A 12,453-nucleotide genomic window follows, 5' to 3' on the forward strand; every position below is an offset into this window, starting at 1 on the left:
GGCCCTGGGCATTCATCGGCCTTCAATCCCATCAATTTCCCGAACACAATTTCCTGACTAATAAGGATTTCCTTCGGTTCCTCCTTTTCGCTAGACCCTCGAACTCCTAGTATTTCCGGAAGGTTATTTGTGTCTTCCTTAGTGAAGACCACCTGTTTCAGCAGAGTAAATGCAGGGAGCTGGTGACAAGTATTTCCACCAATTACAGAACCAACTTTGTTAATTCGTGAATAATAGTGGACTTCGACACAATTCTATGGCCCTTATTTTGCTCTCTGTTTTCTTTAGTGAAAGTATCAGTAGGGAAGATATTTGGAGGCTTCGATCTCAACCGTTGGAAGTGCAAATTGTACAATTTCTTGATGCTAGCCACAAAATGGAGCCCAGCACATCTATGAAGACTGGCAACCACCACCAAATGTAATGGGGGTGGGGCCGATAGGGGGGGGGTGGGGGAGTGCATTGGGGGAGGGGGTGCAGTGGTGGACTGAGTCGCTGTCCCAAACAGGAACAAAATAAACCATTCATGTAAAAGCGCATTTAATATTTGACAGTGAGTGCCATCCTCTAAGAATGTTGGGCTACACTGTAATATGGATACCCAGATTACAAACAGGCAGAACCAGATCCCTGTGTTTACTCTGCTGGAACAGGTGGCTATAATCTAAAGGCTGACCCGTAGACACATTGTATGAGTTTACACTGCACTGATTCCCTGCAGGCCCCTCTGTTTATACTTTGGATGTGCAGTTGATGGCAGAAAAACTGTGTGCATGCCGCCAATTGCATTGTGTATGTAAAGGTGCCTTTGTATTGTATACAACTGCTCCATTTGGAAGCAATTCTGTCCGTGTCAGTTCCTGATCCGATGCATTCCATTGATTTATATCGCGGTACAGATTTCTGAGCACCAGCAGCAATACGAAACAACTGCAAAAGCGCAATCTTGCATGTTTTTTTAAAGTTGCAATCATAACTCTTTAATTTTCTCTTTATGGACTCTTCCCAATATTGGGGAAAGGCTCATTCAGATCACACTCTGCATTGCCGGCCTGCATAGATGGGCTGAGCTCCACCGGAGGTGGCCATTTACATTTGCTGTCATTGGCATTTAGAAAAAGAACATCTCTGGGTGATAATTAGGGTCACTGGTGGCACCAGCACCATGCCATTTATATTGTAGCACTATTAGATCATTCAGGTGCAGATCTCTTTCAGTGTATTGGCTTTTAATGATGGCACGTTGTCCAATTTTATTTAATTGTTATAGATAAAAGGGTATTTTATACATCAATTGAATGCCTTTTTTCAAAATGAGATTCAACCAGGTCTTTTTCAGTGTTAACCTGGAAGTGTATAAAGATCAAAGCTAAGTGAAAGGTCATCCCCCTAAATCGTTAATGTTGTTTCTCTCTCCACAGATGCTGCCTGACCTGCTGAGTGTTTCCAGCATTTCCAATGATTATATAGAGATGTCAGGGGAAGACATTCACCTCACATGCCACACTAAGGATAAAGTAAACCAAAACTGAAATGGTGGAAACATACAGAGAGCAAAGCAGTCACTGTTTCAGTCTGGACTCTTCTTCAGAACGTTAAGCCATTTTCTTCCTTGGTTGACAGAAGAAAACCAGCACTGTGGCTACTGAAAACCACTGAAGTATGCGAATAAAATAAATATATATATATATAAACCCTGAATAGGCAAGATACCAAGCAAGAGAGGCAAATGCCAAGCTATTTGTCTGTGGAGATTCACAAAACTATAGAAACGCAGACAAGAAAAATCTAACAGACATCAATATCACTACAACAAGCAGACGATGACAACACCATTTACTAGATGCTAGAACCAGCCCCAAGCCATTATGGCACTCTCCATTATTCAATATCTGTTTTATACACACAGCATTGCCATGTTTATAAAAAGAAGGCACTTGCACTTTATCAGATTTTTCAGGAATGTCCCAAAGCACTTCATCTACAATGAATTATTTTGAAGTGCAGTCATTGTATTTATGGAGGCAAATGCTGCAGGAATTTTTTTGCACACGTTAAGGTCCTATAAACAGCAATGAGGTGGATGACTCATTTGCTTTTGGTGGTGTTGTTGAGGGATGAATGATAGCCAGGACACTAGGAGAGCTCCCTGCTCCTCTTTAAAATATGACCATGGGATGATGAATGTCTACTTGAACCACTTGAGCTTGAAACAGTATATTTCCATCTAGCCTGTGTCCCATCTCCTGACAACTTTAAACACCTCCAACAAATCACTTTGTAATCTTGTTCCAACAAAAACAGCCCCAGTTTTTCAAGTCTCCCCTCAGATTTGTATTTCCTCAAAGCCCAATACCCTCAAGCCCAAAATTCCAACTGTGGTCTTACCAAAGTTCTGTATAGATTCACCATTATATCTTGGGGCCAAAATTCAGGTCCCCAAAAAGGCCCGTTACTGCCGGATTGCGGCGGCCATGCGACAGAGTCAAGCGGCCGCCGACTTCCGGCCCAATGGCCACTGCCAACGAAATTTAGCTAGGCCTTTTTTCCGGCGATGCCGACTTCCGCCCCACTTCCACCACGGTACTGTGGTTGCGGCTGTAATGACGCAATTGCAGTGCGTGCCACTCCGTCCGCAACACATATTCAGCTTAAAAAAGCCTACCTGCTTCCTGACAGTGCCCCGACAGCTTTTTGTGTCGGAGCACTTTGCTGGGCTGCTCGAGACCGCCAGCGGAGGAGAAAGGAGTTTTGGTGGGATCGGGATTTTTGTGCACGAAAATTTTGCGGAGTTCTAACAATTATTGGAAGTTCCAAAAACTGTTGCAGCCTTGTGTGAACTTTTGGCGACTTTTGAAAAGTATTTTACTCGCCGTGATTACGAATGACCCGGGGGACCTCATTCTGTAATCAATAGAGTAGTGAGGGTTAAGCCTGCAGACACAATGAGCTCTATGTTAGCATGGGGCCGCCTTGTAATTCATACTTTTTCTGCACTGGGTGGCAGTCCGGTCATGAATGGGGGTCCCAGAGACCTCCACCGTTATCTTCCTCCAGGCATTGGTAAAAACCCCCCCAGTAGGTCTGCCTGCATTGGGGTACAGCACTCGCCTCCTTCCCTCCACAGCCTGCATGAGTGTCTCCAGTTCGCCATCTGAAAGCTGGGTTGCCCACCTCGCTACAGGTGCAGCAGGTCCAGCAGCCATGTCCTCCAGTCAAAGGCCTTCCCTTCTCAGGGCCTAGCTGCAAACAGAGAGCAGCTGGCTCCTTGAGACCTCATCAACACATGGTGAATTTCTTGGTGGAAACTCTGCTCCAATCTACCCACCTACACCACTGCAAAGTCCCGATTCCTGCCGGCCAATACCGCTGGGAACCATTTTTTTCCAAAAATCAGTGAATTTAGGTCGGATTCCCCACTCAAAGATTGCGGCGGTAATGGAGCCCAAAAAGCGGTAGATGCGCCCCGTTTCGGGCCCCTTGACTTTTATATTTGATAAAACCCAGTACTCCATTCGATTTTTATGGCCTTACCCACTTGAGATGCTGCTTTCAATGTCTTGCGAACCTAAACCCATCTCCATTGTGTTGTGCCACTGAGTTGCTATTTATTTCATTAATTATTTTTAAAGTTTTTTTGGAGTATATGGGGCAGAAATCCATCTCGGACATTAGCACAAAACGGGCGGTATCGGATTAGCCGCCCGTTATACACAGCGCCTGATAGTTCCATTCGATATGCTGCGTATGACGAGCGGCCAATCTGATACCGCCCATTTTGCACCACTGCTGGAGATGAATTTAGAAACATAGAAACATAGAAAATAGGTGCAGGAGCAGTCCATTCAGCCCTTCGAGCCTGCACCGCCATTCAATATCATGGCTGATCATGCGACATTTCTACCTTTACGTCTCTTCTATCCCCAGTGTAGACCATGGCAAATGCTACTCTGCAGCTGTGAGTATGACAACTCCAACTTAAATTTTCTCCTTAATGTTTCGGTGTCCCTGAGGTGCCTGCTTCTACTAGGAATGTATCCACTGCTGTGCAGCTGAGGTCAGGCCCTCAATGAAGTGGAGAACCAGTCCTGCATTCCTCCACTCTGCAACACTGCTTTTATACACCATTTTATACATCACTCTACATAATTTCTATGGAAGTTAGTTGCTCTGCAATGTGTAATGGAAGAACTTTCCTTTAACTAAGTTAGACACTTTTGGTGAGTGTGTTAGTGAGTGCACAGACATTTCTGCTGTGTTTTAATGAATTGTTGTCTTTAAAGAAGAACCCAGCATGTTATGAACACAGACAGCTGAATTACAGGCATTCCATTGTCAGCTGGGTTTGTATCCTCACTCTGGTTCCTTTTTGTCTCCCAGGTTTAAAAATACTTCCTAATGAAGTATCCATTGGGAATTCAAACAGCTGGCAAGCCTCCTAGCTGGCCAACTTTTTAACCTCTGACCTTAATCAGCTGTCAGATCTTAGCACCATCACCACTATTCCATATGTTGTATTAACAGTGTACACAGAGGATCAGGATATAGTCAATCCCATTAGAAGGGACATTCTCATCATTTTTTCAGAAGTCTGATCTGATTCCCAGCATTTTTAACAACTTGGGACGTTTACTACTTTACTACTACTTCAAAGGCGTCATATAAATATAAGTTGTTGTTTAGTGAGCTGCTGATGGGGTCGAGCTGATTTGTTAGTATGGGAATGAAAAAGAGCCAAAACAATGTTGTTGGAAAACTCAGTGTGTGTGTGGCAGTGAGGAACAACACTATTTGATCTTGTTTAATTATCACAATAAAATCCCAGGCTGATTATTCACAAAATGTCTGCTACAAGCATTGTTTATGGGGATGAAACGAGTAATTTTTACAATCCTATTGTTCAACTTTAATTTACAGTCAGGATGATATCCGACCAATTACCGCTCCATCAGTCTACTCTCAATCATCAGCAAAGTAATGGAAGGTGTCGTCGACAGTGCTCTCAAGCGGCACTTACTCACCAATAATCTGCTCACCGATGTCCAGTTTGGATTCCGCCAGGACCCTCGGCTCCAGACCTCAGCGTGGCCTTGGTCCAAACATGGACAGAAGAGCTGAATTCCAGAGGTGAGGTGAGAGTGACTGCCCTCAACATCAAGGCAGCATTTGACCAAGTGTGGCATCAAGGAGCCCTAGTAAAACTGAAGTCAATGGGAATCGGAGAAAACTCTCCACTTAGAAGGACAAGGGCAGCCGGCGCATGGGAGCACCATCACCTGCAAGTTCCCCTCCAAGTTATATACCATTCTGACTCGGAAATATATCGCTGTTCCTTCATCGCTGGGTCAAAATAAAAGCACTGTGGGAGTACCTTCACATCAAGGACTGCAGCAGTTCAAGAAGGCAGCCCATCACCACCTTCTCAAGGGCAATTAGGGATGGGCCAGCGACGCCCACATCCCGGAATGAATATAAGAAGATGATAGAGGATTACAGTTTGGCTTTAGGAATCTGTTTTTGTTTTGTTTTTTCTGGAATTTTCTTTTATATACTGGGATAGAAAGCAGCATGCGTTTTACCCATTTTATGGGGCGTAAAACAGATACAAAGTGTATCAATTTAGCAATGAGCATCTACACAGGTGTTGGTCCCACTTCTAAATTCGTGGAGCTCATTTTTTAGGCATCCGGCTGTCAATATGTAAATTAGGGGCCTAATGCCTGTTAAATTTCGATCAGTCCTCAGGCGTACTTGTTCCGGCGCAGGGAACATTCCTTGCATCCAGTTCACATTGGCAATTTCAACCTGATAACTTATATTGTCAATCCCTTGACAAACGAGGATACACCACAGAAACGGAAGAAATATTAAGGGGCTGAAATTGCCCCACGCTGGGTTTGGGGCGGGCATTTCACTGAAAGTGATTTTTTTTTGCATTGGCGCGGGTAGCGCCGGCCCCATCACGGATTTAGGCTCCTTGATAAAGAAAATGTTGCCTGGGTAACGAAGCGTTCGCATGGCGCTCGCGGGGCGCAATGTTCAGCACCGCGCACAGCACACCAGCGCCGCACTGATAGCGTCAGCGCGGCATGGACGTGCCGTGTCACACTGATGCCTCACAACGCACCTCCCATTTTTTTAAAGGGGCGGGCCGCTGCGAACTCTGTATGCTCTTTAGTGGCGCCCACTGGGCCGCCAGGGAGGGTTTTGGCCGGGCCAGCGGCCTGGCACCCAAGATGGGATGCGGGCTGCATGTTGGCAGCCCGGCCACACCAGCGGCTGCTATTGTCAGGCCAACTGAAAAAAGATGGCGGCTGCCGCGCTACCACCTCCCATTTAAGGGTGGCCGGGGCGCCACAGCTACCACAGCTTCTCACACCGCAAAGCTGTCGGTGGCATCACCCCTCGCCGACCTCGCGTCCCACGGGGCAATTTCCCCCCAAGGGGCGCAAAGGGGTTGGCGCACAGCGATGACATGTGGGACCTTATCAAAATCCTTGCTAAAATCCATATACACTACATCAAACACACTAGCCTCATCGATCCTCCTTGTTACCTCCTCAAAAAATTCAATTAAGTTCGTCAGATACGACCTTTCCTTAACAATCCATGCTGACTGTTCTTGATTAATCCGTGTCTTTCTAAATGAAAATTTATTCTGCACCTCAGACTTTTTTCCAATAATTTTCCCACCAATGAGATTAGGCTGACTGGCCTGTAATTATTCGGTCTATCCCTGTCTCCCTTTTTAAACAAAGGTACAACATTAGCAGGCCTCCAGTCCTCTGGCACCACACCTGTAGCCAGAGACGATTGGAAAATGATGGTCAGAGATTCTGCTATTTCCTCTTTTACTTCTCTTAACAGCCTGGGATACATTCCATCCGGGCCTGGGGATTTATCCACTTTCAAAGCTGCTAAGCCCATTAATACTGCCTCTCTCACTATGTTTATTTCATCTAATATTTCACACTCCTCTTCCCTGGTTACAAAGTCTGCATCACCCCTCTCTTTTCTGAAAACAGACGCAAATTATTCATTAAGAACCATACCCACGTCGTCCGCCTTCACACACAAGTTACCTTTATGGTCTCTAATAGCCCTGACTCTTTGTTTAGTTATCCTCTTGCTTTTCTTCTTCTTAGGCAGTCCCCCGGAGTCAAGGATGACTTGCTTCCACACTAAAAGGACTGATGAGACCAATGTGGGATCTACTGTCTCTGTCACAGGAAGGGCAGATGGTGGATGGAGGGACGGGTGGATGGGGTGCTTGATTTGTTGTACGCTTCTTCCGCTTTTTGTGCTTGGCTTCCGCGTGCTCCCGGCGAAGAGACTCGAAATGTTCGGCGCCTTCCCGCAAAGAACGACTAAAAAAATGATTAAGAAAGAGAAGATAGACTATGAAAGTAAACTAGCATGAAATATAAAAACAGATAGCAAGAGTTTCTATCGGTATATAAAAAGGAAAAGAGTGGCTAAAGTAAATGTTGATCCCTTAGAGGACGAGACCAGGGAATTAGTAATGGGGAACATGGAAATGGCAGAAACTCTGAACAGATATTTTGTATCAGTATTTACGGTAGAGGACATTAACAATATTCCGACAGTGGATAGTCAAGGGATGTTTAATGTGAAGCTCAGACTCTCGTTCGCTTCAGTGAAGGTGTCAATGATGGTTTGGAGTTCAGACTCCAACTGTGCACAAACACAAGCGTCATCTGCATATTGTAATTCAATGACAGAGGTTGGAGCTGGACTGCAGACGTCGATAGTTGAACAATTTCCCGCTTGTTCTGTAGATTAACTCCACTTCAGCGGGGAGCTTGTTAAAGGTGAGATGAAGCATTGCAGCGATTAAGATTGAGAAGAGTGTTGGTGCGATGACACAGCCTTGTTTGACCCCGGCCCGCACTTGTATTGGGTCTGTGGTGGATCCATTGGTAAGAATTTTGCTTTTAATGTATTTAAAAAATATCTTCGGGTTTTCTTTGATTTAACTTGCCAACAATTTTTCATGCTCTCTCTTTGCTTTACTGATATCCTTTTTAATTGCACCCCTGCACTTTCTATACTCCCCTAGCGTTTCTGCAGTATTGAACCCTCGGTATCTGTCATCAGCCTCCATTTTTTCTTTATCCCTTGACATCCAGGGAGCTCTAGATTTGTTAATTCCACCCTTTTTCTTTAAGCGAACATATTGCTCTGAACCCTCAGGATCTTCTCCTTGAATGCCTCCCATTGCTCTGACATTGATTTACATTCAAGTAACTATTTCCAGTCCACTATGGCTAAATCCCATCTCAGCCAAGCAAAATTGGCTTTTCCCCCATTGAGAACTTTTATTCCTGTTCTATCTTTGTCCTTTTTCAAAACTGAATTATGATCACTAGCACCAAAATGCTCTCCCACTGATACCCCTTCCACCTTCCCAGCTTCATTCCTAAAACTAAGTCCAGAACTGCCCCTTCCCTTGTTGGGCTTGTTACATACTGGCTAAAAAAGTTCTCCTGAATGCAGTTTAGGAATTCTGCACCCTCTATACCATTCACACTAATTCTATCACAGTTAATATTAGGGTAGTTGAAATCTCCTTCTATTACTGCCCTATAGTTATTGCACTTCTTAGAAATTTGCCTCCATATTTCCTCTTCTACCTCCCTCTGACTGTTTGGGGTTCTATAGTACCCTCCCATTAGTGTGATCACCCCTTTTATGTTCTTCAATTCAACCCCTATGGCCTCATTTGATGAAGCTTTTAACATATCATCCCTCCTCACAGCTGTAATTGTTTCTTTAATCAATACTGTGACCCCCTCCTTTTTTACCCCTCTTCTGAAAACCCTATAACCAGGAATGTTGAGCTGCCATACCTGCCCTTCTTTCATCCATGTCTCAGTAATAGCTATAATATCATACTCCCAAGTGTCTATCTGTGCTCTCAGCTCATCTGCCTTATTTCCTATACTCCTATATTTCTTTATAGAGAAACTGGAACGACAATTGTCTGTCAGGCCTTTTTTGTGCTGTTTTATTCTCTTTATCATTAATGTTCTCCTCTCTCCTCACATAAGGACATTGCTGGGCTGTCATTGTATGGGGAGCAATTGCCTTCTAGTACCTTGCCAAATGGTCATTAATCATGAGCGTGGCTATCCACCCACAAGAGGCATCAGGGTGTCCTCTCCAAACTTGGCATGTGCACACACAGACTTCCAGGAGGGATCACTGGATAGCAATGAGGAGCAGTGGCCCTGGTGGATTTTCTCTTACCCAAATAGGGGCATTGAGACCCATTATTATGCCCCTACTGTCTATCCAGTTGAAATCAGCAGACACAACACAGACCAGGGATCGAACCTGAGACTTACCTAGTCTGAGTGGTCCAGCTATTCACTGAATAACTCAAAGACATCAGGGAACACCATCTATACTGAGCAGGAAAGCAGCCTTTTATAATTCATTACAGGTTGAACCTCCCTTATCCAGAACTCCCTTATCCAGAACCACCCCTCATCCAAAACCATTCCCGGCCACCGGGTGGCACATGCGCAGAACTCTGACATGAACAAATTGAAGTCCTTCCTCGCTGCCGAGTCCCACAATCGCGGCCTGACCCCGTGATCCATCGCCGCCGCCCCCCACACCCCCCGCCCCCATGATCTCTCTGCTGCACTGCCAGCCCCAAGCCAGCCAGCCCCGACATCCCCTTGCTCAGTACCTGTACCATCCAATTTAATGTGACCACCCCTCGTTTGAAAAAATTCCTTATCCAGGACAGGCCAGATCCCGAGGGTTCCGGATAAGGGAGGATAAGGGACTTTATTTTCATTGTGGGGCAAATACTTGCCGTCTGCTCAACACCTACTCCCCACTCAATTGTTTGACTAAGATTGAAAAGTTGCCAAATGGAAAATGACAGGTGGCACATGTGCTGAAACGCTGATGTGTTTGCGTCACTGGCCTGTGTCCTTGTGATGTAAGTTCTGAAAGTTTGAACTGTTTTAAAGGCAAAGACATACAACCAATGTTCCTGTTAAGCTGCATAGCCGCGCAACACTCTGGAGGTCCCGTGCAGGCTGCTTGCCAGCTTCACAATGGATAAATCTATGAATGCACAGAAATTTAAATAGGCTGCGCAGTCAAAAAAGAATTAGAGGGAACATTGCATATAACCTCAGAGGTTATGGTTTGGCAATGTAATAAATTAGATTTTCAATTATTTTAAGAAAATATTGCTTACATATCCCCAGAGGCATAAGATGAATCATTGTCGATGGTGACTCAATACTTGCAGATCACTCTTTAAATACATTTCTTCCTTTGTGCAGGATTGCAAGCATCTGAATAATACAAATAACTTTGACGGACATTATCTTAATGGAGCTCTAGACACAAGTGTGTAATTCAATTCTTCCACTGTATCAATACTATTTAAAAAATGAATTCATTTTTGTGTTCATGAAATACATTTGAATAAAGAACCTAGAGGCATCTATTAATGCCACTCTGCAATGAACGTTGCGAAGATTGCGAATAGTATAGATGAATTGAAGAGGAGACGAGACAAGCAGGTGAGGGAGAAGGGACAAGAGGGTTATGCTGATAGATTTAGATGAGAGAAGATGGGAGGAAGCTCAATTGGAGCATAAACGTCGGCACAGGCCGAGTAGCCTGTTTCTGTGCCATATATCCTATGTAATCCTCTGTAATCAGTGTTTCTTAGCTGGTTGTTATGGTAATACAGGCAATTTAAAGAAGTGTTTTGACTACAGAAATTCGAAACAGAAGAGTGATTAATGTAATGAGATCAATTATTTTACCAATATCTAGTGCATACACATTAATAGATATCTGGGAACGATTACAATCCTGAAATCCAATGAAAGACTTTGAATGGTTTATATCTGGAACAATACCTACCTGTGAGTGCTTACTGAGCTGCAATCACACAGTTAATGCCACAGGCTGCACAGGCAAAATTTGAATGTTTCCTTTGGACTAAAAGGTTGGATTATAGGATTGAAATGCCTTGTTGATGAGCCTGTGTTCCAGCACGAGAACGTCAACACTCTGCACCACCACTTCATTCTACAGTCTACAGCAGTGAGACTCAGTCTCCTGAACACAATGCCTTTGATTATTTTGACCCAGAGATAAAAAGAAATATTGACCTATTTTGATTTCTATTTTAGAACATCTCATATGCATAAGTGTGTCAAGAGGAAATCAGGTGTGCCTTCAGCTGTTTTCAATCATGTCTTTGTTTCCAATGATTTATTTGGAGGTCATGCAGCCTGTAACAAGCCCTTTGTTTCTGTATTGAAGTAAAATTTGTCTTAGAACTGAAGAAGTAAATAAAATTGACATTTGCCAAGAATACAAGCAATGAATGAATTTGTCTGATATGGACCACATTTTTCCACTTCATAAAATTGCTTCAAGGAGTATAAATAGACTCCTAGAGGGTAAATAATAACCAATTCAATGCCCCCCTCCCGCCCCGGCCCCCCAACAGAAAACTGACAGGAATAGATTTTAATTTCCATTTTAACAGCTATTATGGATTCTGATTCCACCACGTTTTTGGGGGAACTTGTTCTTGTGATATGGGCAACACTGACAAGGCAGCATTTATTACCCATCCCTAGTTACCCTGAAGGCATTAAGAGTGAACCACTTAATGGGTAGGCCAGACCAGGTCGTGGTGACAAGCTGTCTTCCCTGAAGTACATTAGTGAAACATAGAAAATAGCGGCAGGAGTAGGCCATTCAGCCCTTCGAGCCTGCACCACCATTCAATATGATCATGGCTGATCATTCACCTCAGTACCCCTTTCCTGCTTTCTCTCCATACCCCTTGATCCCTTTAACCGCAAGGGCCATATCTAACTCGTTCTTGAATATATCTAACGAACTGGCCTCAACAACTTTCTGCGGCAGGGAATTCCACAGGTTAACAACTCTCTGAGTGACGAAGTTACTCCTCATCTCGGTCCTAAATGGCTTACCCCTTATCCTTAGACTGTGAACCCTGGTTCTGGACTTCCCCAGTATCGGGAATATTCTTTCTGTCTCTAACCTGTCCAATCCCGTCAGAATTTTATATGTTTCTATGAGATCCCCTCTTCTAAACTCCAGTGAATACTGGCACAGTCGATCCAGTCTCTCCTCATATGTCAGTCCTGCCATCCCGAGAATCAGTCTGGTGAACCTTCGCTGCACTCCCTCAATAGCAAGAACGACCTTCCTCAGATTAGAAAACTGAACACAATATTCCAAATGAGGCCTCACCAAAGCCCTGTAAAACTGCAGTAAGACCTCCCTGCTCCTATACTCAAATCTCCTAGCTATGAAGGCCAACATATCATTTGCCTTCTTCACCGCCTGCTGTCCCTGCATGCCAACTTTCAATGACTGATGTACCATGACGCCCAGGTCTCGTTGCACCTCCCC

At 44.3% G+C, this 12,453-nt stretch overlaps 1 protein-coding gene across 1 annotated transcript in view; it reads left to right on the forward strand.

Annotated features, from left to right (window-relative positions):
* The window catches only part of LOC139268508 (BTB/POZ domain-containing protein 19-like), a 219,879-nt gene extending 214,880 nt beyond the window's left edge, over positions 1 to 4,999 (forward strand). The window contains exons 9-10 of the transcript XR_011594043.1: positions 1,422 to 1,660; positions 4,918 to 4,999. The gene's annotated coding sequence lies outside the window, so the exon portion shown is untranslated. The remainder of the gene's footprint in view (positions 1 to 1,421; positions 1,661 to 4,917) is intronic.
* Positions 5,000 to 12,453: the final 7,454 nt, after the last annotated feature.

The sequence above is a fragment of the Pristiophorus japonicus genome, chromosome 8 (genome assembly GCF_044704955.1).
Source record: "Pristiophorus japonicus isolate sPriJap1 chromosome 8, sPriJap1.hap1, whole genome shotgun sequence".
In the NCBI taxonomy this organism is placed as follows: domain Eukaryota; kingdom Metazoa; phylum Chordata; class Chondrichthyes; family Pristiophoridae; genus Pristiophorus; species Pristiophorus japonicus.